This window comes from Dasypus novemcinctus, chromosome Y, assembly GCF_030445035.2.
Source record: "Dasypus novemcinctus isolate mDasNov1 chromosome Y, mDasNov1.1.hap2, whole genome shotgun sequence".
NCBI lineage: Eukaryota > Metazoa > Chordata > Mammalia > Cingulata > Dasypodidae > Dasypus > Dasypus novemcinctus.
In genome coordinates, this window is record NC_092216.1 from 4,563,158 (window position 1) to 4,585,843 (window position 22,686).

Below are 22,686 nucleotides of genomic sequence, written 5' to 3' on the forward strand. Positions count from 1 at the left end.
ATTGCAATACCTATTTTGAGAAGTACATGGGTTAGTGGCATTCAAAAGTAAATTATCCAAAACACTTTCCAAATAAGAGACTATTTTTTCAAATGAGGCATTGAAACATGGCTGTGTTTTAAAGCATAAAAATTACGGTTGGTTTAGAGCCCCAGGTACGCTCACTGAAACGTCTTTATCTAGAGAGCTGGCCAGAAACAAATCGTTTCTAAGGATTAGAAACTAGTTTCCTTTGGAAAATCATTAGAAGTCACACAGAATTCTTGTTGCCTTCTTAGAGAGAAACAGATTCCAACCCACATGTCCTTGGCTTGCTATGGGGGATGCCCAGAAGAGATTAATCTAACCTGCAACTAAAATTGTAGTCATATTTGCTGCATATGAATATTGCCAAGACCCTATTACATTTAATCGTGTAAATGACTGACACTGGATGAAAAGAGGTAAAAGTTTAAAGTTTTCATAGCTTCAACAATTCTGTTTTAACCTAAAGGAAGCAATGTAATGAGTTTTGAATTCTGTGAGATGGGGATCCATGGTAAATATGTGCAGATATCACAGCCATATTCAGAATCCTCAACACTGAAGGTTGTTTTCAGGTTATATGCCACCTTTGACAGGTAGCTGAGAGTGAAGAGGCATTATTCATTGAACTGTACTTGCTAGGGTCCTTTCTGAAATGTCAAGGACATACAGAGGTCATGCATATGTGAGCAGTTAAGACAACCTCAGATATCACAATGTGTTTGAATGAAATACTTTGCTTCGGTCAAAATTCAAACAGGGTGAAGAGGAAATTGCAACAGTAAAATGACTAGAAAATTAGTCAATATACAAAGTCATGGGAAAATTACTGTCATAAAAGTCTATTTTTCAAGACTGATAAATTGGGATAATGATACTTCATTATTCACTTGTAAGAAATTCATGCACTTACTATTCTGCTTATAGAAACTCTTATCTATAACATAAGCTCTTTGGAGTTGTACAGATTTCAGCTAATAGGAAGATCAAGAATATGTGATATCCAAAGATTGCATATTGCTCGAAAGTCAATTTATTACAACTGATGAATTTCTGAGAATATGAAAGGGCCAAAAGTTGTAGCATAGGCACTTATGTATTCTGAAACCATTATCGAGCTATTTGTGATTTATAGGATTTCAGATTATGCTATGTCTTAAAAAAATACTGGAGGAAGCCAGTGCTCTCTATGGTTGCTAGTTACATCCATACCTCTTCGCACAGTCTCTAAAAACTTACAGTCTAAGAAGAAGAAAAAAATATCAAAACTCATGTCTTTATCATTTCTGCATGAGAGAGAACACTAAACTTCAAAATACCTGTTAGAAGAAACAAATGTCTCAGAACCTGTTTCTTCAGCCCTTACGTTTTTGCAGAAAACTAGGGGTTTGTCAAGACAAAATGCAACTAAGACAGAAGGGAGAACACAAGGTCAACGTTTGATATAATTCGTTCCCCAAAAGATAAACACCACACTAACTGAAAAAATATTAACAAAGGGCCCTAGAATATCAGATCACTGGCTCTAGGATAGAACTTGTAAGTTTAACTTTTTCAAGGTAGTGGCTTGGGAAAGCATCACATCTAGGGACGAAGGCGGTGAAAAACTGAGTGAAATAGTATCTTTAGAGACCAAGTAGTAAAGGGGAATAGAAGAAAGAAAGGGCCATTTAGGACACTGCAAAGAAAAAACCCTGAAGGACACAACATTCTAACACAACTAATTGTTACCCATCAAAAAAAAAAAGCCACCTTCAAAGAAACCACACTTCCCTAAACTAACTGAAAAGGGACTGTTTAAACTAGAAAACCTGCAAACCACTTTCTATCATCAACCCTGTCTAGGAAATGCCTAGCCAAAAGCAGCCATCATGGCTAAAAACCCAACATGAGAAGAAAATGAAAAAATCAGAAAAGAGTAAAGCTTATAAAAATCCCAACCCCACTCAACTCCTCTCAAGTAAATTTTGAAACAGAGTAATTTGTCAACATAACACTCCAAATTAAATATCCAGACTTCTACTTCTGAACATGATGGGATTCCCAGGACTGAGTATACTTTACCACTTTAATCAATGAGAAAACAAGTCAAAAATTTAGAACTCAACCTTTTTCAGACTTTAGACAACAGGCAGCTCAGGAGAATGACTACTGGGAGAACAGAAACCAAAGAGATTCCTGCAAATGCTTTGCTTACTGGTATTCCCAATTTGGAATTGAGGCATCCAAAGCAGATAGAATTTGCAAAACAAAATATGCACAGAAGGACGGAGCAAAGTGCAAGATCTGCCAAGAGAGTCCCTTGATTATTTGGCTGAAAATCAATCTGCATTGGAGTACGGAAAAGAACGAGGCCACAGGAAAAATCAACAAGACGGATTAGGTGGGGTAGACGCTAAGAATCACAAAAGGCTGAGCAGAGTCTGTTATGTTCAGTCAAGAAGGAAGAATTCCTATAACACAGAGCATGGGTAGAGTTTTCAGAAGTGAACACAAATAGCCCTAAGTGAAAGACTGCCTTTGTGCAGCCCTAGGAATGCTTAAAAATGAAATCTTAAAGGAAAAAATAGTGATTAAAAGTCACTTAACTGCCTCTCAGAACAAAGGGAAAACACATAGAACGGAATTTAAAAACAAATTGCAACCATCAATGTAAAAATTTAAAAAACTACTAGTCAATTAAAATATTACATGAATGCAAGGAAGGGAATTAATATGATTCAGTACAAGAAGAAAAATAAGTATTAGAAATGGCTATGACATGACAAAAATGATAGTAGAACTGAACATATTTTGTTCTGTTTTTTTTTTCAAAAATTTGCTGTTTTACTGAAAAACCATGCAGAAAATACAGAGTTCCCTTATTCCATTCTCAGGCATACAGTTTTCCCTATTACTAACACTTTGCATTAGTGTAGTGTTTTTGTTACAACTGATGAAACAACATTATAATTATAGTATTAAGTAGAGTCCATAAGTCAGGTTAGGGTTCACTGTTTGTGTACTACAGTCCTGTGTTTGCCTATTTTTCATTTTTATTCTAGTAACATATGTACATTTTACATGTTCGCCTTTTAAACACATTCAAATATGTAATTCAGTGCTGTTAATCATACTCACAATGTTGTGCTGTCATCACCACCACCCATTACCAAAACATTTCCATAATTCCAAATAGGAACCCTGCACGTTTTGAGTCTTGACTTCTCGTTCTCTATTTCCACCCCATCTTCTGATAACCTATATTCTAGATTCTGACTCTGTGAGCTTACTTATTCTAATTATTTCATATCAGGGAGATCATATACTATTTGTTCTTTTATATCTGGCTTATTTCACTGAACATACTGTGCTCGCTCTTTTTTTTTTTTTAAAGGAGATACTGGAAATTAAACCCCGGACCTCATACACGGGAGGCAGGTGCTTAACCATCGAGCTACATCTGCTCCCTCCTGTGTTTATGCTTGATCCACGTTGTTGCAGATATCAGAAGGCCATTCTCTTTTTTTAATGGCTGAGTAATATTCTTTTGAATGGACATACCACCTTTTGTTTATCCGTTTATCTTTTTTTCTCTTTGCTTTTTTTAAAATGTTACATTCAAGAAATATGAGGTCCCCATATACCCCCCATCCCCCCTTACCCCACTCCTCCCACATCAACAACCTCTTTCATCATCGTTTGGTGAATACATTTTGGAGCACTGCTGTACCACGTGGATAATGGTTTACATTGTAGTTCACACTCTCCCCCAGTCCACCCAGTGGGCCATGGCAGGACATACAACGTCCAGCATCTGTCCCTGCAGAACTATGCAGGAAAATTCCAAGTCCTGAAAATGCCCCCACATCACATCTCTTCTTCCCTCTCCCTACCCTCAGCAGCTACCGTGGCCACTTTCTCCACATCAATGCTACAATTTCCTCCATTACTAATCACAATAGTTCCATAGTAGAATATCAGTTAAGTCCACTCTAATCCATTCTCTATTTCTCCATCCTGTGGACCCTGGGATGGTGATGTCCTCTCCACCTCTATATCAAGAGGGGGCTTAGATCCCACAAGGCTGATGGATGTGATTCTCCTGCTTGCAGTTGTAGGCACTCTTGGCTCCCCGGTGTGGTGGTTGACCTTCTTCGTCTCCGTTAGCTGGCTGGGGTAAGTCCAATAAACCAGAGGGTAGGAGTTGCAAGTCTGCTGAGGCTCGGGGCCTGGCTGTCACATGGACAGGCCAGAGATTCAGGTCTCCCATTTATCTCTTGATGGACATTTAGGTTACTTCCACCCTTCAGCAATTGTGAATACCACCACGCACATTACTATGAAAGTATGTGAGTCCCTGCTTTCATTTCTCTTAGGCCTGCACCTAGAAAGGGGATTGCTGGGCCATGAAATAATTCTATACTTCACTTCCTGAGAAACTGCCAAACTATTTTCCACAACAGGTGCACCGTTTTATATTCCCACCAACAGTGAACAAGGATTCTTGTTTTTCCACATCCCCTCTACACTTGTTATTTTCCCTTTTTTAAAAATTTTTTATAAGTAGCCATTCTAGTGGTGGTGTTTGCATTTCCATAATGGCTAATTATGTTCAACACTATTTATGTGCTTACTGTACATTTGCATATCTTCTTTACAGAAATGTCTATTCACCTCTTTGCCAATTCTTTAATTGGATTTTTTTTTTATGCTGTTGAATTGTAGGATTTCTTTATAGAGTCTGGATATTCAACCCTTATCAGAAATGTGATTTCCAAATATTTTCTTCCATTCCAAAGGTTATCTTTTTCCTTTTTTAAAAAAGCTATTTTGATGAAGTCCCATTTAGCTATTTTTTTTTCTGTTGCTGCTAGTGTTTTGTGTGAAGTCCAAGAAACCATTGCCTAATGCAAGGTCCTGAAGAGGTTTTCCCATTTTTTTTCTAGAAGTGTTATTGTTTTGATTCTTATATTTAGGTCTTTGATGCATTTTTGTGTATTTTGTGAGAAGGGGCCCACTTTCATTCTTTTGCATATGAATATCCAGTTTTCCCAACACCATTTCTTGAAGAGACTATTCATTGAATGGCCTTGGTAGTCTTGTCAAAAATCAAAAGGCCATAGATATTGGGATTTATTTCTTAACACTGAGGTTTATATCTTTTGTCTATATTTCTGTCCTCATGCCACTATCATGTATGACTACTGTGGGCATTTTAATAAGTTTTACAGTTGGTAAGTATGTGTCTTCCAAATTCATTCTTCATTTTCAAGATGGTTTTGGCTATTTGGGGCCCCTTAAATTTTCATATAAATTTGATGATTGGCTTTCCATTGCAAAAGATAAGAGTTGAATTTTGATGGGGATTGCATCGAATCCATAAATTGTTTAGGATAGAATTGACATCATAATACTATTTAGTCTTCTAATCTATGGACACACAATGTTTTTCCATTTGTCTGCTTTGATTTATTTTAGCAATGTTTGGTGGTTTTCCATGTGCAGGTCCTTACATCCTTGGCTAAACTGATTCTTAGATATTTGATTATTTTAGTTACTGCTATTGCAAATGGTTTTTTAAAATTTCCTCTGCAGATTGCTGATTACTAGTATATAGAAAGACTTCTGATTTTGCATATTGATCGTGTATTGTGACGTTTTGCTGAATTCATTTATTAGCTCTAGTTGCTTTGTTGATTTTTCAAGACTTTTTAAATAGAAGATCATGCCATCTGCAAATATGGAATGTTTAACTTCTTCATTTCCAATTCCGATGCCTTTTATTTGTTTTTCTTGCCTAATTGCTCTGGCTAGAACTTCCAGAACAATGTTGAATAACAGTGGTGACAATGGACAGTCTTGTCTTCTTCCTCACCTTAGAGGGAAAGCTTTCAGTCTTTAACTGTTGAGTAGGATGTTAACTGTGTGGTTTTCATATATACTCTTTATATTTTGAGGATATTTCCTTCATTCCTAGGGTTCCAAGTGTTTTTTTTTTAACAAGAAGCAGTGTTGGATTTTGTCAAATGCCTTTTCCTTATCAATTGAGATCATGTGTTTTTCCTTCATCCTATTAATGTGTGGTGTATTACATTACATGATTTTCTCACATTGAAACACTATTACATAAATAGTGAATAAATCCCACTTAGTCATGCTGTATGATTCTTTTAATATGCAGTTGGATTGTTTGCTAGTATTTTGTTGAGGATTTTGTATCTATATTGATAAGGAGTATTGGGTTGTAATTTTCTTTTTTTTGTGATCTTTAATGGTTTTGGTATTAGGGTGACTGCAGCCTCATGAAGGAAGTGATTCCTCCTTTTCAATTTTTTTTGGAAAAGTTTGAGCAAGAATGGTGTGACTTCTTTGGAATATTTGGTACAATTCACCATTGAAGTCATCTGGTCCCTGCTTGTATTTCTTGAAAGGATTTTGATTACTGATTTGATCTCTAGATCTATTATTGGTCTATTGAGGACTAATTTTTTTCTTGCATTAGTATAGGTAGTGTGTGTAGTTCTAAGAATTTGGCCATTCTGTCTATTATCTTATTTTTGCTGTATGGTTGTTGTCATACAATTGTACAAAATATTCTGTTAAATATCTTTATTTTCTGTGGAATCAGAAGTGATGCCTCCCCCCTTTTCTTTCTGATTTTAGTTATTTGCATCCTCTCACTTTGTTTCTTTGTTAGTCTAGCTAAAGTTTTGTCAATTTTATTCACCTCTTTGAAGAACGATCTTTTGATTTCATTTATTTACTCTGCTTTTTATTTAATTCTCTTTCATTTATCTCTGTCCTAATATTTCTCATATCCTTCCTTTTGCTCACTTAGGTTTAGTTTTCATTTACTAGATCTTCCATCTGTGATTTGAGATCTTTCTTTTTTTTTTATTATTAGTAATAGAGCTATAAATTTCCCTTTCAGCACTATCTTGGCTGTATCCCATAAGTTTTGGTATATTGTGTTTTCATTTTCATTTACAATATTTCCTAATATTGTATTCTGTTGCTGTTGGGTGAAGTGTCCTACATATGTCTTTTAGGTATAGTTGATTTATAGTACTGTTCAAGTCTTTGTTTCCTTATTGATCTTCAGTCAGTAGCTTCTAATTATTACTGAATGTAGTTGTATTGAAACCTTCTAATACCAATATAGAACCATTAATTTCTCCCTTCATATCTGTCAGTATTTGCTTCATATATTTTAGGGCTCTGTTTAGATGCATATATATTTCTAACTATTATGTCTTCTCATTGACTTGAAATTTTTTTCAGTATGCAGTGCCTTCTTTGTCCCTTCTAACAGTTTTTTACTTTAAAACTATTTTACTGATAATAGTATAGATAATGCTATATTTCTTTGCTTGTATTTGCAAGATATATATTTTTTCCATGCTTTCACTTTCAACCTACTTGTGTATTTGAATTTAATGTAGGTTTCTTATAGTTGGGTCAAGCTTTTTTATTTTCAATCAATTCTGCCATCTTCTGCCTTTTGACTGGAGAGTTTAATTCATTTACCATTAGAATAACTACTTATAATGAAGGGTTTTCATCTGCTATTTTTCTATGTAGTCTTTCTAAGTCTCTGCCTTCTCTGTCCCTCAGTTGTTCCTTTTCATCTACTTTCATTTTTATTTGATATTTTTGGTTTTTTGGGTCTCTTCTCAATTCTGTCTGTATTTTTCAGATAATTAATTTGTAGTTACCATGTGTCTTAAATTCAAATCCTAAATTTATGACAATCACATTTGTTTAGATACCAACCTAACTTTAGTAGCATACATACTTTTCCTATACCCTTCCAACCCTTCTACCTTTTTTTGTGCTTTTTACAAATTATATATTTATATATTGCATCCAAAACTAAATTTTGCATTGCTTTCTATGTATTTGCATTTTGGAACATGTAAGAAGTACTAAGTGGAGTTATATACCAATAGATAGAATACGATATTACTGGCACTTATTTTTACCCATATGGTTACCTTCACCAGAAGTCTTTATTTTTTTATGCCACTTTGGTCCACTGTCTAGTGTTCTTTCCTTTCTATCTTTAAATCTCCCTTTAGTATTTCTTGAAATGCTAGGTCTAATGGCGATGGACACCTTCAGCTTTAAAAAAAAATCTGGTATTGTCTTAGTCCTTCCTTCAGTTTTGAAAGACAGTCTTGCATGGCATAAATACTTCTTTGGTAATTATTTTCTTTTGGTTCTTTAAATATTTCATCCCACTGCCTTCTTGCTTCCATGATTTCTGATGAGAAATCATCTCTTATTCTTACTGGGATTGCCTTGTACATAACTTGATGGTTTTCTCCCACAGCTTTCATAACTCTCTCCTTGTCTTTGCCATTCAAGAGTTTCACTGCTCTTTGTCTTGTCATGGAGTGATTCTTTTGTGTTTATCCTGTTTGGGGTTTGTTAGGTTTGTCCATTTGTTTAGAAATGAACTTTAACATACTCCATAAATTCAACAAGATAGAGGAAACTGTGAGCAATGTGAGGAGAGCAGCAGATGACTCAAAAAAGAACAAAACAGAACTCTGAGAGAGGGAAGATGCCAAATAATGAATGAAAAATAAACTGGATGTGATTAACAGTAGATTATACACTGTAGGAAAAGGTTATTGAAAATAAAAAGTTCCATTAGGTAAGTACCTTTAATGCATGGAACTGGAGTCTAAGAAAAATGAAAGAGAAAAGGAGACAGAGAAATTATTTGAAGAAATAGACATTACATGAAAAGATGATGGAAACTGTAAACCAAAATGCAATTACTCTGAAGCAGAAGAAACTTGCATAGTAACACACCAAAAAATATCAAAATCGATTTGCTGAATGCTATTAATGAATTGAAAATCTTAATGAAGCCAGGGAAAACAAATACTTTAGAGACAGAGAAAGCACAATAACAGTGACAGAAGACTTCTGATCAGTAACAATGTAAGCCACAAGACCTTGAGATGACACCTTCTAAAGTCCTTCCAGAAAAAACGTAGGAGACCAAAATCAGCAATTTTCTTCCTGCTAGAACTCATTTACTGTTAACATGTGGATATGGCTTTGAGACCTCTCTCTTGTCCGTTCAACCCATCTGCTTAGCAAAGTATCCAGAAAAGAAAGTCTTTGTCTTTGTTTATTATCTGTTAGATTGTTCTGAGGAATCTATATGGTCCACAAATGGAAGCTGGTTTATTATAATACTTTTGTATACACCCAGGGAATTTTAGTAAAAATTCATTGAAAACATGGGGTATAGAATGGTACATATTGTAGTATACGCACACACACATATGTACACTATGAGAGGTGCATCTATTACTGCTTGCTAGAAAGCAAACTACCCCAAACTTGGGGACTTAGTGGAACAACCATGAATTTTATATTTCTAAGGATGCTACAGTTTGGGTGGTTCTGCTTCTGTGCACTGGACTTCACTGAAGTTGGCCAGACTCACCCATGGGTCTGAGGTTGGCTAGGAAGGCTTCTGGTAGGATGACATGGTTTTGCTCCAATATGTGACCTTGGGAAATGGGGTCACCTACGAAAAGAAGTGAAAATAGAAAATCACCTTTTCCTGTCTATCATATCTGCAGATAATATAATGCTCAAAAAATTCATGAGTCCAGTTCAACCTTCAAAGGATGGAGAAATAGATTCTACCCATTAATGGGAAGAAGTACAAAGCCATGTGAAAAACACAGGACCAAAGGTGAGGTGGAAATTGGGGTCATTTGTGTGATCCATCTACCATATTAATTTTGCAAAATACATAGAAAACATTGTGTTAAGGATGGAGTCCAACTCCCCACAAGAAGATGTTCAAATCTTAGTCTGGGTTCCTGTGGGTAAGAACCCATTCGTAAATAGGACCTTTTGAAAATGGTATATTTGTTAAGGTGTGGCCAAACTGAATCAGGGTGGGTCTTAATCTGTATGACTGAAAGACTTAAAAAAGAGAAAATTCAAAGGCAGCCAGTCAGAAGAAGCTAGAACCTGGTGGATCTGCATGTGACAAAGGATTGTCATCCCTAGAATGCCACTCAAGAGAGAGTATTGCCTTGTTGAAACCTTGGCTGTAGACTTCTAGCCTTCAGAACAATGAGACAAGAAACTCCTGTTGTCTAAGCCAACCCATTGTGTGGTATTTGTCATAGCAGCCTTGGCAAACTGAGACATGTCACACGAAATAAGTAATACAAGCTGTTAGCAGTGTTTGTGCCTGCTGGCTAACATAGAGGTAAATTTTTCATCTTTATTCTCATCTCAAATTTATGTAGCATACATTTACTTTGGTAATTCGATTTGTATTTTTAGAGTACCAAAGTGGAGTCTGTTTATGTTTTTGTTTGTGAATTTTGGGTGCCCTACACAATGACGTAAACTAGGCACTCAAGAGCTTGACGGCTGAGTGAATGGAAAACATCAGGAGAAAAGAAATACAGAACAGTCCAGAGAGTTTATAAAAAGAAAAGTAGATAAATACAGAGGAGATAAAAATTGGGTATTGCTGCCCATTTCCAAAGGCATTTAGAACAGCTAGTATCTGCTGCTGAGCAGAATGTAGGATGAAGACTCCTAGCAGGGATTTTGAGGAAAATTTCACTGAACTTTTGTCTTCAATGACCCTTGTTTGGGCGCAGAAGCTACAGTTAGATTCACAGCAGTAGCTTACAGTGTCATCCAGAAAAGGACATTCTACTGTTCACAGTTGCTGGAAATAGAAGTAATAAAGGAAATAGATTGACACAATATTGCTACTGGTAGGAGAACAACAGATTCTTAAAGAAATCTTTAAATTTATTTTCATTTAACTAAAAATAGTAGTACCTACATTCATAACAGTTATTGTTTATCTCTCATAAGCTAAAATTATATTAATGTATGTGTAATTCTCAGGTAAATATAAAAAAAATCATTATTATGACATTGAAATTTGCCAATTAACCAGTATATTTAGTTAAGTCATGAAAGCATTGTCTTTACAAATTTTGGGTTTTCTGGAAAAATTAACAGATTTTATATGGATAGTAAAGAATGTGTTCCTTAGCACGAACTTTATAGTTATATTTTAATACGTGTATGATTTTCTTCAAGACTTTTAGATAATTTGTGAAAAAAGTGAACAAAATATACCGAAATGTACATTATTTTATTAGGACCATGTTCCATAGATACAGGCGACTAGTGAGACTGTGATATCTTTTAAAATCTCATGCTATGCTTTCCTTTCCAACCTGTGCTCTCAATCATACCTTAAGTAACTTAACTAAGGTACATATATTATGGTTTATGTGCTGTTTTTGCATATATGGAAATCCTATAGAAAACCATGGATATAATTAATGAACTGATAGCAGTTTAAAATCTATCTTTATTTTCTATTAACCATGAAAAGTAGTTGGAATAGAATTCAATTCCCCTCACAATTAAATATTCATATTTTTCTAGAAAAACAAAACAAAGCAAAATCTCAAAGTTCTATTTTTTAAAAAAGTGGTTCCATTTTCACTACCAGAATGCAGTTATTTTACATCAGAAGTTAATAGAATTTTGCAATAAATTCCTAACTTTTAATAATAAAATGCAGAAGCCTATTGGAAAGGTGAAAACAGGGCTATTCTAATAGGTCGCTCAAAAATTGCTGCTCTACAACTAACTCATACCTCAGATATTGCAAACATTGGTCATGTAGGGAAACAAAAGGGCATCTGCTCTCAACAACTGGTTTTTTGTAAGCAAGATCAGGATGCCTCCAATGTTTTTTATAACAGGTCAGAGAGTAAATATTTTTAGCTTTAGCAGCAGGTATCTCTGTTACAAACAACCACTCATCTCTGCTCCTGTAGTGGGAAAACACTATGAAAATAAATGGACAAGACTCTGTTCCAATAAAACTTTATTTAGAAAAACAGAGGGCCAGCCCTGTTCTGGAGCTCAGAATTATGGATGTAAAACTTTCTTCATAGAAACACGGCAAAGATAAAACATGATATTTTACACTTAGTATTTTTTTTAAAGATTTATTTATTTATTTTCTTCCTCCCCCCTCAGTTACCTGCTCTCTGTGTCCATTCACTGTGTGTTTCTTCTGTGACCACTTCTATCCTTATCAGCAGCACGGGAATCTGTGTTTCTTTTTTCAGCATCATCTTGTTGTGTCAGCTCTCCTTGTGTGGCACCATTCTTGGGCAGGCTGCACATTCTTTCACACTGGGAGGCTCTCCTTAAGGGGCGCACTCCTTGTGTGTGGGGCTCCCCTATGTAGGGGACACCCCTGTGTGGCAGGGCACTCCTTGCGCGCATCAGCACTGCGCATGGGCCAGCTCCACATGGGTCAAGGAGGCCCGGGGTTTGAACCGCGGACCTCCCATGTGGTAGACGGACGCCCTATCCACTGGGCCAAGTCCGCTTCCCTATACTTAATATTAAGTCTCAGAAAGTATAACACTTGTGTTCTGTTCTAGGGACTGCAAGACAAACACCAAAGAAGTGTTCTGCTCCTCTGATTCGAAGCAACCAGTCAACATGAATGTTTGTTCAAAAAGACAGGGATTTGAAGCCATACTATTTTAAAAAACCTTCTTCCACTCTAAATGGAGATGAGTAGATGTCCCTTTGGAACTGTAGATAAATATGAAAACTAGGAAAATTTATTTAGAAATATTTGGTCTTCCTGTTCACTGTCCGCTCTCCCAAAAGGAAAGAATAGGGTTGATTAAGCACGCCTGAGGAATCCCAATAACCTGAATATCTTAGCATCTCAGATGGGCAAGATCAAGGAAAATGTTGGTAGGGTTTGAGGATCTGGATACAAGTGCATTAAGATTGGGTTTTTGGTGGAGTGGTTGAGCATGCCCTTCATCTGGACAAGGTCCCGGGTTCAATTCCTAGGATCGCCTCAATAAAACAGATTGGGTTTTTGATACAGGTATCTGGTTGAATTTGGACACACTGGGGGTCTAACCGTTCAGAGCTGGTTTGCTTGGAGTGACTCTCCTTCCTGCTCTTGATTTGATGAGTGAGAAGTTTCCCTGATGAGCAATCAATGACCCTGACTTTGCAGATGAGTACCTTTCTTTGAATAAATAGATCAGGAGGCTCCTGAGTCTTAGAATCATGTTGTTTACTGGTCACAGCTTACTTTCCTGTACGAGAATGGCAGGTATATGTAAGAGCCTTAGTGGTTTTTGTCAAGAAGGCTATAACACAGCCCACTACCTTTTCTCGATGCCTCTGGCTCGCTTTTATGCAAGGGCAGGGTTGAGGGGTGGTCTACAAAGCCAAAAATATTTACTATCTGCACCTTGACAGAAAAGTGCAATGGCTTCTGTTCTAGATTCCAGAAGATCCTAAAATCAGCAAATAGTTTCCACAAATACCTGGGTTAGTCCAAACCCAAGGACAACATTTTTCCTTTTTGTTCACTGTTTTTTTTTGTAAGTATCTTTAATATCTGTCAAATTAAACATCAGTGCTGGGTTTTAAAACTGTTTCTATAAATCCAACATTGTACATCTTCCTCTGTCAAACAGTCTTATGTTTTACATACACCAAGCAAGTTCTTCCTTTGCAAGTCATTTTAAGTGTTCCCTATGAAATTAAATATATACATTATGAGTGAAATAATACCATACTTATTTGTATCTAAGGAAAATGATGCAGTCACTCCACTCCACCACACAAAGGAATATTATTCAAAATTAGAACATTTGCATATTATATTAATGGCCAATATTGACTTGTTTACATCAAAAAGAGGTATGATAACTTGCTTGACTCATTTATTTAACATCTGCAAAGCCCCTTTAAATAAATACAATGTCCTTTTCTTTTTTTAAAGAAATGAGCAACACAGATATTATTTGTTCACTTATTAGTGAAAGAAAATAAGGAACAAACTTTCCCTGCTTTAAAAATTTGGCTAACACATAGCATTTTTAGGGGAAAGCTTCTTGAGATAGGAAATCTAAGATAGAATCAAATTGTAAAGGAATATAAGTGCAAAATAATTCATTTCGAATATGGATTATATCATTGTCACATTCAGATTTCTTAGCCCAACAGTTGGTCTATATATTCTCTTTATTTTTGTCAATCTTTAGCTATATATACCATACAAAATGGCTAGTCTTTCTAAGACTGTTTATCAACTCCTAAGAGTTTATAAATTAATCACCTCTCTTTCCTTTTATAGAAATGTTGCTTCCTTAAAAGAAACATCTCCTTTTCCTCCACTCATTCTAAAAATATATTTAAGGAATAAGTATTATAATTCTAAAGACTTTTAGACATCAAGTGAAGAAGTGCTGACAACCTTATAGAAATCCTTTCATTAACATGCACCACATATCAAGAAAATGAACTACAACAGAAATGTAAAAATTCTCTTTCTGAAATAAATTCAGAGTAGTGTTGATTTTATGTACGCTTTAGATGAGCTTCCATCCAATTTAAAGCTGAAGAAAGAGAAAAAATATATCCCTGGGATCAAGAGAAAGAACCCCTGAGTCTTTTTAAGTGCTATCATTTTTGAGCATCACTTCTATGAAGCTGAAATTTTAAAAAGCGAGAAGAGTGCTAGGCAAACCTCCTTTTAAAAGAATTGCTGTGTGCTCATATATTGTCAGAAGGAGCAGTTTAGAAAAACCTACAGAACCTATACCCCTCAGGGGCTGTACAAATGTCACATAAATATATACTATTTTCACATGTGTGACGTCCTCATCATTCTTTCCTATTTGGTTGCAGGAAAAAATAACATAGTATGCAGAATGGGCAAAACAGAACTCAGTGCCATATACATATTTTTGTCAGGAAAAAATAATATCATTTTTGCTATTTTGTATTAAAATGTAAATTTAATGAAAAGAAGTACTTTCCAATGAACATGCAAAAGCAATTTTAGAAAATAGGACCTGAATTTTGAAATAGTATATTATAAAAAATATTGAAAAATTTGATACAATGTTTTCTGTTTCAGAAGTTTTTATTTTAAATGACTTATGGTATTGACTCATTAATAAGGTATGAATAAAATAGCCATCTTATGAGATAGGGGAACAGAGAGAAATGCAAAAGCAATAGAAAAACTAAGATTTTTATTCAATCTTAAATTAAATTTTGATTTTAACTTATTACATTTTAAATTAAATTTTAATTTTAATTTTATTCCATTTTAAATTACATTTTAATGTCAATTTATTCAATTTAAATTAAATTTTAATTTTAATTTTAATTAATTTAACATTAAAATGAAACATAAGAGGGAAGTTCTGGGAAGATGGCATTGGAATAGGCAGGCAGGGCTCGACTCTTTCTCAAAAACAATGGAAAAAGAGTCAAAAGCTCTTGGAAGGACCTGCTATGGGAGTCAGCAGACCATGACAGTGTTGCACAACTCCCAGGAGAGTGAGGGACAGAAAGATGAAGAATTAGAAAAAACAACATGAGTTGCCAAATCCCTGTAGCAGCTGCAAAAGAGCTCCCAACTCACAGCCCCAAGATAGTAAGCTGGGCTAAAACTCCTGGCTCATTGAAGCTGACTGAGAGGGGAACAGATGACTTCCTCCCTGTCTGCTATTACAAGGGAAACAGGAGGTGGAGTTGGGGGCTTCTCTACAGTGAATTTGTCCAGCAAAGCCTGCTTTGCATCTTGACTATGGCCAGACCAAAACACTGGCAAGTGGAGATTGAAAGAAACACTCTGATAGGAACGTGTGCTAAGGAGCACCATCTGCTGGCAGATCTGGAAATTGCATGTTGAAGAACCACTTTAAGGGCTCTCTTGACCCAAACTCCTGGGAGAAAAATGTGTGCCCCATTAGCAAGTCCCTGGCCTGATTTTGATGACTTAAGCTGGCAATTTTAAAGACTTGGAATAAGCTGAACCAAATACTGAAGAAGAGCCATTGGGAAAATAAAAAACAATAGGCAAGAGAGATAAATTGGCCATCAGAGTAAATTCACCAGCATATTCAGATGTGTAGACATCAGCAAAAATTATTACAAGCCATAGTAGGAAATAGGAACAGATGGCCTAGCCAAAGGAACAAGCCAAATATCCTAAAGAGATATACTATTTAAGACAATTAATCAGCTCTCCTAAATCAATTCAAAGAATTGAAAGAAAGTATGACTAAAGAGATAAAGGATATTAAGAAGACACTGGGTGAGCATAAAGAACAATTTTAAAGTCTGCAAAGAAAAGTAAGAAAGCTTGAGGAATGAAAGACACAATGGATGAGATTAAACATGCATTAGAGACACATAAGAGCAGATTTGAATTGCTTAAAGAAAGAATTAGTGATTTTGAAGATAGAGCATCCAAACTGGAAAAGAAAGGAGGAGAAGAGAACAGAAAAAATGGAACAAGTTCTCAGTGAATTGAATGACAACATGAAATGCACAAACAAACATATTTACCCCAATCAAGAATGAGAAAAGAATGTTGAAGGGGCAGAAAGTATGTTTAAAAAAGTAATGACCCCAAAACATCCCAACATTTATGAAAGACAATGAATATCAATACCCAAGAAGGACAGTGCACCCCAAACAGAATAAATCTTAACAGAGCTATCCAGAGCACCTACTATTCAGAATGACAAATATCAGAGAATGGATATGAAAAGAAAAGCATCACATACAAGGGAACCACATACACTTTTCAACCTCTTATCAGAAACCATGGAGGCAAAAAACATGTTATGATGTACTTAAGGTACTGAAAGAGAAAAAATGCCAGCCATGAATTCTGTATCTGGCAAAACTGTCCTTCAAAAATGAGTGTGAGTTCAAAGTCTTCACAGAGAAACAAAAACTGATAGAATATGTTACCAAAAGACCAGAATTACAAGAAATACTAAAGGGAGTGCTGCAGTCTGAAAGGAAAAAGCAAGTTGGAGAAGAGTATAGAAAAAGATAATTAAGGAGGGTAAATTAATGGGTAAAAAGAAAGACAATAGTAAGATATGACAACAGAAAGCCAAAGGACAAAATGGATGAAGTAAGTAATGTCTTTACAGTGATAGCATTGAATATTAATGGCTTGATGTCCCCAATCAAAAGACATAGATTGATAGAATGGATTAAAAATATGAGCCATCTATATGTTGTCTACAAAGACTCACCTGAGGCATAAGAACACAGCCAAGTTGAAACTGAACTGCTGGAAAAAGATATTCCATGCAAATAGTAACCAAAAAAGAGGTGGAGTGGTGACACTAATGTCAGACAAAATAGATTTCAAATGCAAAACTGTTATAATGGATGAAGAAGGTCATTATATATTAATAAACAGGGCAACTCACCAAGAAGAAATAACTATAATAAATATGCACTTAACCTATGTACCCCAAGATACATGAGTCACACATTGGTAAAACTGAAAGGAGAAATATATGTCTCTGCAATAATAGTTGGAGATTTCAATACATCACTTTCAGTATTAGATAGAATATCTGAACAGAGGATAAATAAAGAAACAGAGAGCTTGAATAATATGATAAATGAACTAGGCCTAACAGACATCTAGGGAGCATTGCACCCCAAAACAGCAGGATATACATTCTCCTTAATAGCTCACAGATCCTTCTCCAAGATAGACCACACATTGGGTCACAAGATAAATCACAATACATTTTAAAAGATAGAAATTATACAAAACACTTTCTCTGATCATAAAAGAATGAAGCTGGAAATAAAACTGAATGGAAAAAGGGGAAATTCATACAAATACGGAGATTAAACACTTTTAAACAATCAGTGGGCTAAAGAAGAAATTGCCAGAGATTTCAGCAAATAGATTGAGACAAATGACAATGAAAACATAGCATATCAAAACCAATGGGATACTGTGAAAGCATTGCTGACAGGGAAATTTATAGCCCTGAGTATTTACATTAAAAAAGAAGCGGGGAGTGGAAGTGGCTTGCGGTCACCCCTCGGGCTGAAGTGTGGTTTGCTGGCCTGGCGGGGGAACAGCCGCGGCAGGCCAAGCCGCTGCCCCCATAATAGGGTGGCTGGTCGGACTCACCGCCACCCCTGAAGGAAGCTTGGCATGGGCGCAGAGTGCCCTCGGGTCTCCCCTTCTCAGCAGCCATGCTTCTGCGGCCGCCCCTCCTCCCAGATGGCGCCACACGATGCCTTGTGGGGCGGCACCCTTCTTCTTCTTTCTCCCTGCGCAGGCGCAAGGCGGAAAATTCCAGTCTGCCCTTTTCCCCTCCCCCGACAGCAGCAACAGGCAGGCGTGGGCGGAAAAATCCAGTCTGCCCTTTTCCCCTCCCCCGACAGCAGCAACAGCCAGGCGTGGGCGGAAAAATCCAGTCTGCCCTTTTCCCCTCCCCCGACAGCAGCAACAGCCAGGCGTGGGCGGAAAAATCCAGTCTGCCCTTTTCCTTCCCCCCGACAGCAGCAACAGCCAGGCGTGGGCGGAAAACTCAAGTCTGCCCTCCACCCCAGCAACAGCAGCCACCAATCCCTAAACCCTGCCCCTTCCCCCAGCAACAGCAACAGCCAATCCCTAACCACCACCCCTCCCCCGTCCAGTACCACCCACTGACCTTTCGCCAGCAACCAATCAGAACAGGGCGTGGCTTCGACCAATCAGCCTTCCCCAGCCCCTATAAAACTGTTGCCTCTCCCTCAATAAAGTGGACTTGCGTGTTTACCTTGTCTCCGCGGTAGTTCTTCTGCCGTGCGCCCTCCAGTCCTGAGAGCCCCCGACAAGGGCCTGGCCTCCCTTGTCCCCAGCTCATCGCCTGCTTCTCCGGGCGGCCCCTTCGTCGCCTGCTTCTCCGGGCGACCCCTTCGCCGCCAGCTTCGCTGGGCGACCCCGTCAGCTGAACCGCGCAACCCCTGTGAGACTGATCCCTCGTCTGCTGCCGGACCGACCCCTCATCCCAAGTGGGACCGACCCCTCGTCCCAAGCGGGACCAACCCCTCGTCCAAAGCTGGACCGACCCCTCGTCCGCAGCCAGACCCCACCTCTACCGACCGAGCAAACCGGCGCAGTTGGCGCCCAACGTGGGGCAAGGCAACTCCACCACAGCCTCACTCCATAACCTGGCAGCCCCCCCCCTCTCTTCTCACCTTGGGACTTCTCTCATGCAACATTGCTGCTACCTGAGCCTTGGCTACCTCATATGATCCACGGCGGTCTGGGAGAATCGCTGGATGGCTTTCTCCTTCCATGTCGGGGGCTTATACTGACCCGCTATGATTAAGAGGAGCCTTGGATTTCTCGGGAGCGCGCGCTTGCCTGTCTGAAGTAACCCTACCACAGCCCTATGCCCTCCTCTCTTCTCACCCCTATCTTTTCACTCTGCATTGCTGCTCCTGAGCCTTGGCGACCTCATACGATCCACGGCGGTCTGGGAGAATCGCTGGATGGCTTTCTCCTTCCATGTCGGGGGCTTATACCGACCCGCTATGATTAAGAGGCACCAATAAAACTCTCAGGAGCGCGTGCCTGAGCACCTCCACCCCTGCCTTCACCTCTGCCTCCTCCCCTCCGCGCTTGCTCCCCTTTGCCTTGCTCCACTGCTTGTCGTCCCGCCCTCCCCTCGTTGGGGCCTTCTCTTGGCCCGCGACCACCGTCCGAGTCCCATCGGCTCCGACCCCTCATCTCACCGCGCACCTCGGCTCCCATCGCCATGCTCTCAAGGTAAGGGCCCCTTTTCTTATCGGCTCCAAAAGGCCATTAGCAATGGGTAACATCCTATCTGCTAAGCAAGCCCCGCAAGTTCGGGCCCTCACCGGTCTCCTAGACACTCACCGGTGTAAGATCTCTTTGAAACAGCCCCAAGTCTTCTGTAACCGCGGCCCTCCATGCCGCCATTGCTCTCAAGCAGCTCCAGCCCCGCGAAACGGCCTGCAACCTGCTTTCCCCGGCCCGCGGCCTGCTTTCTAGCATCTAATAACGTTTCTGCTTTTAACAGCTCCCCATACTTCTGCGGAGCTTCCTCCCGTCTCAACCTCACTCCTCAGCCATCCAAAGCATCCCTTCTCGTCCCCCGCCCCCCTCCTTTTTTTGTTTGAACCCCCATTGCGTTGCAGATTGGGCCGCCCCATGTCGGCCCGCCCCATTAACATCGGCCTGTCTCGCGCCCGTGAAGACTTTGGCCTTCTTGTTGTCCTCGCCTACGTCTCCACCACTCCTGACGCTGCCGCCACCACCGTCGCTGGTGCCCTGACGCAACTTGTCCTCACCGCTGCGATCCTCCAGACTATCACACAGTCTGCTCTGCCGCTCTTCGCCACCAAGAAGAGATCAACCACCTGTAACGCGCTATCATCCTGGACTTTTAACAGTACATGGACCTTATAGCCACCAAGATAAATGAGAATTGGACATTGGCCACCCTTGCTTGCAACGGCAAGATACCGCCCCCCAAATTGTACATTTATATCCCCAGCATACTCACCTCCCTCTTCAGCCCACTTCCCTCATTGCTTACTGCCTCTTGGGCCTCGGCTACTTGTTGCTGCTGCCATCCTGGCCCTTATTTGAAAAGAAGGGGGAAATGCGGTCACCCCTCGGGCTGAAGTGTGGTTTGCTGGCCTGGCGGGGGAGCAGCCGCGGCAGGCCAAGCCGTTGCCCCCATAATAGGGTGGCTGGTCGGACTCACCGCCACCCCTGAAGGAAGCTCGGCATGGGCGCAGAGTGTCCTCGGGTCTCCCCTTCTTGGCAGCCATGCTTCCGCGGCTGCCCCTCCTCCCGGATGGCGCCACACAATGCCTTGTGGGGCGGCACCCTTCTTCCTTCTCCCTGCGCAGGCACAGGGCAGAAAATTCCAGTCTGCCCTTTTCCCCTCCCCCGACAGCAGCAACAGGCAGGCGTGGGCGGAAAAATCCAGTCTGCCCTTTTCCCCTCCCCCGACAGCAGCAACAGCCAGGCGTGGGCGGAAAAATCCAGTCTGCTCTTTTCCTTCCCCCCGACAGCAGCAACAGCCAGGCGTGGGCGGAAAACTCAAGTCTGCCCTCCACCCCAGCAACAGCAGCCACCAATCCCTAAACCCTGCCCCTTCCCCCAGCAACAGCAACAGCCAATCCCTAACCACCACCCCTCCCCCATCCAGTACCACCCACTGACCTTTCACCGTCAACCAATCAGAACAGGGCGTGGCTTTGACCAATCAGCCTTCTCCAGCCCCTATAAAACTGTTGCCTCTCCCTCAATAAAGTGGACTTGCGTGTTTACCTTGTCTCCGCGGTAGTTCTTCTGCCGTGCGCCCTCCAGTCCTGAGAGCCCCCGACAAGGGCCTGGCCTCCCTTGTCCCCAGCTCGTCACCTGCTTCTCCGGGCGGCCCCTTCGTCGCCTGCTTCTCCGGGCGACCCCTTCGTCGCCAGCTTCGCTGGGCGACCCCGTCAGCCGAACCGCGCAACCCCTGTGAGACTGATCCCTCGTCTGCTGCCGGACCGACCCCTCATCCCAAGTGGGACCGACCCCTCGTCCCAAGCGGGACCAACCCCTCGTCCAAAGCTGGACCGACCCCTCGTCCGCAGCCAGACCCCACCTCTACTGACCAAGCAAACCTTCGCAGTGGCTCAAGCTTCCCACATGGGAGGTCCCAGATTTGGTCCCCAGTGCCTCCTAAAAACAAATAAACTAACAACAAACAGACAAATGAAAAAAAAAAAACAACTCAGGGGATCTGATGTGACTCAGTGGTTGAGCACTGGCTTTCCACATATGAGGTCCTTGGCTCATTTCTTGGCCCTGCTACTATTCATTAAAAACAGAAGAAGAATAGAAAAAGAAAGAGCTAAAATTGAAGATTTACCTACATACTAGGGGGAAATAGAACAAAAATAGCAAACTAATCCCAAACCAAGCCAAAGGAAAGAAATAAAAACATCAGAGCAGAAATAAATGAAGTTGAGGACAAAAACCAATAGAATCAACAAAACCAAAAGTTGGTTCTTTGAGATCAACAAAATCAACAAGCCCTTAGCTATACTGACAAAGAAAAAGGGAGATAAGACACAAATAAGGCGGCAGACTTGGCCCAGTGGTTAGGGTGTCCATCTACCACATGGGAGGTCCGCGGTTCAAACCCTGAGCCTCCTTGACCCATGTGGAGCTGGCCCACGTGCAGTGCTGATGCACACAAGGAGTGCCGTGCCACACAGGGGTGTCCCCCGTGTAGGGGAGCCCCACGTGCAAGGAGTGTGCCCATAAGGAGAGCTGCCCAGCACGAAAGAAAGTGCAGCCTACTTAAGAATGGTGCTGCACACACAGAGAGCTGACGCAACAAGATGATGCAACAAAAAGAAACACAGATTCCCATGCCGCTGACAACAACAGAGCAGATAAAGAAGACGCAGCAAATAGACACAGAGAACAGACAACCAGGGTGGGTGGGGGGGGGGGGAAATAAATAAATAAAATAAAAATATTTTTAAAAAAAGACACAAATAAATAAAATCAGAAACAAGAGGAGGGACATTATCACTGACCCTGCAGAAATAAGAGAAATCATAAGAGGATACTATGAACAATTGTATGCCAAAAACCTAGACAACATAGGTGTGGTGGACAAATCCCTAGAAACACATGAACCACTTACACTGACCCAAGGAGAAATAGAAGACCTCAACAAACCAGTCACAAGTGAAGAGATTAAAACAGTTATAAAAACCTCCCAATGATGAAAAGCCCTGGACCAAATG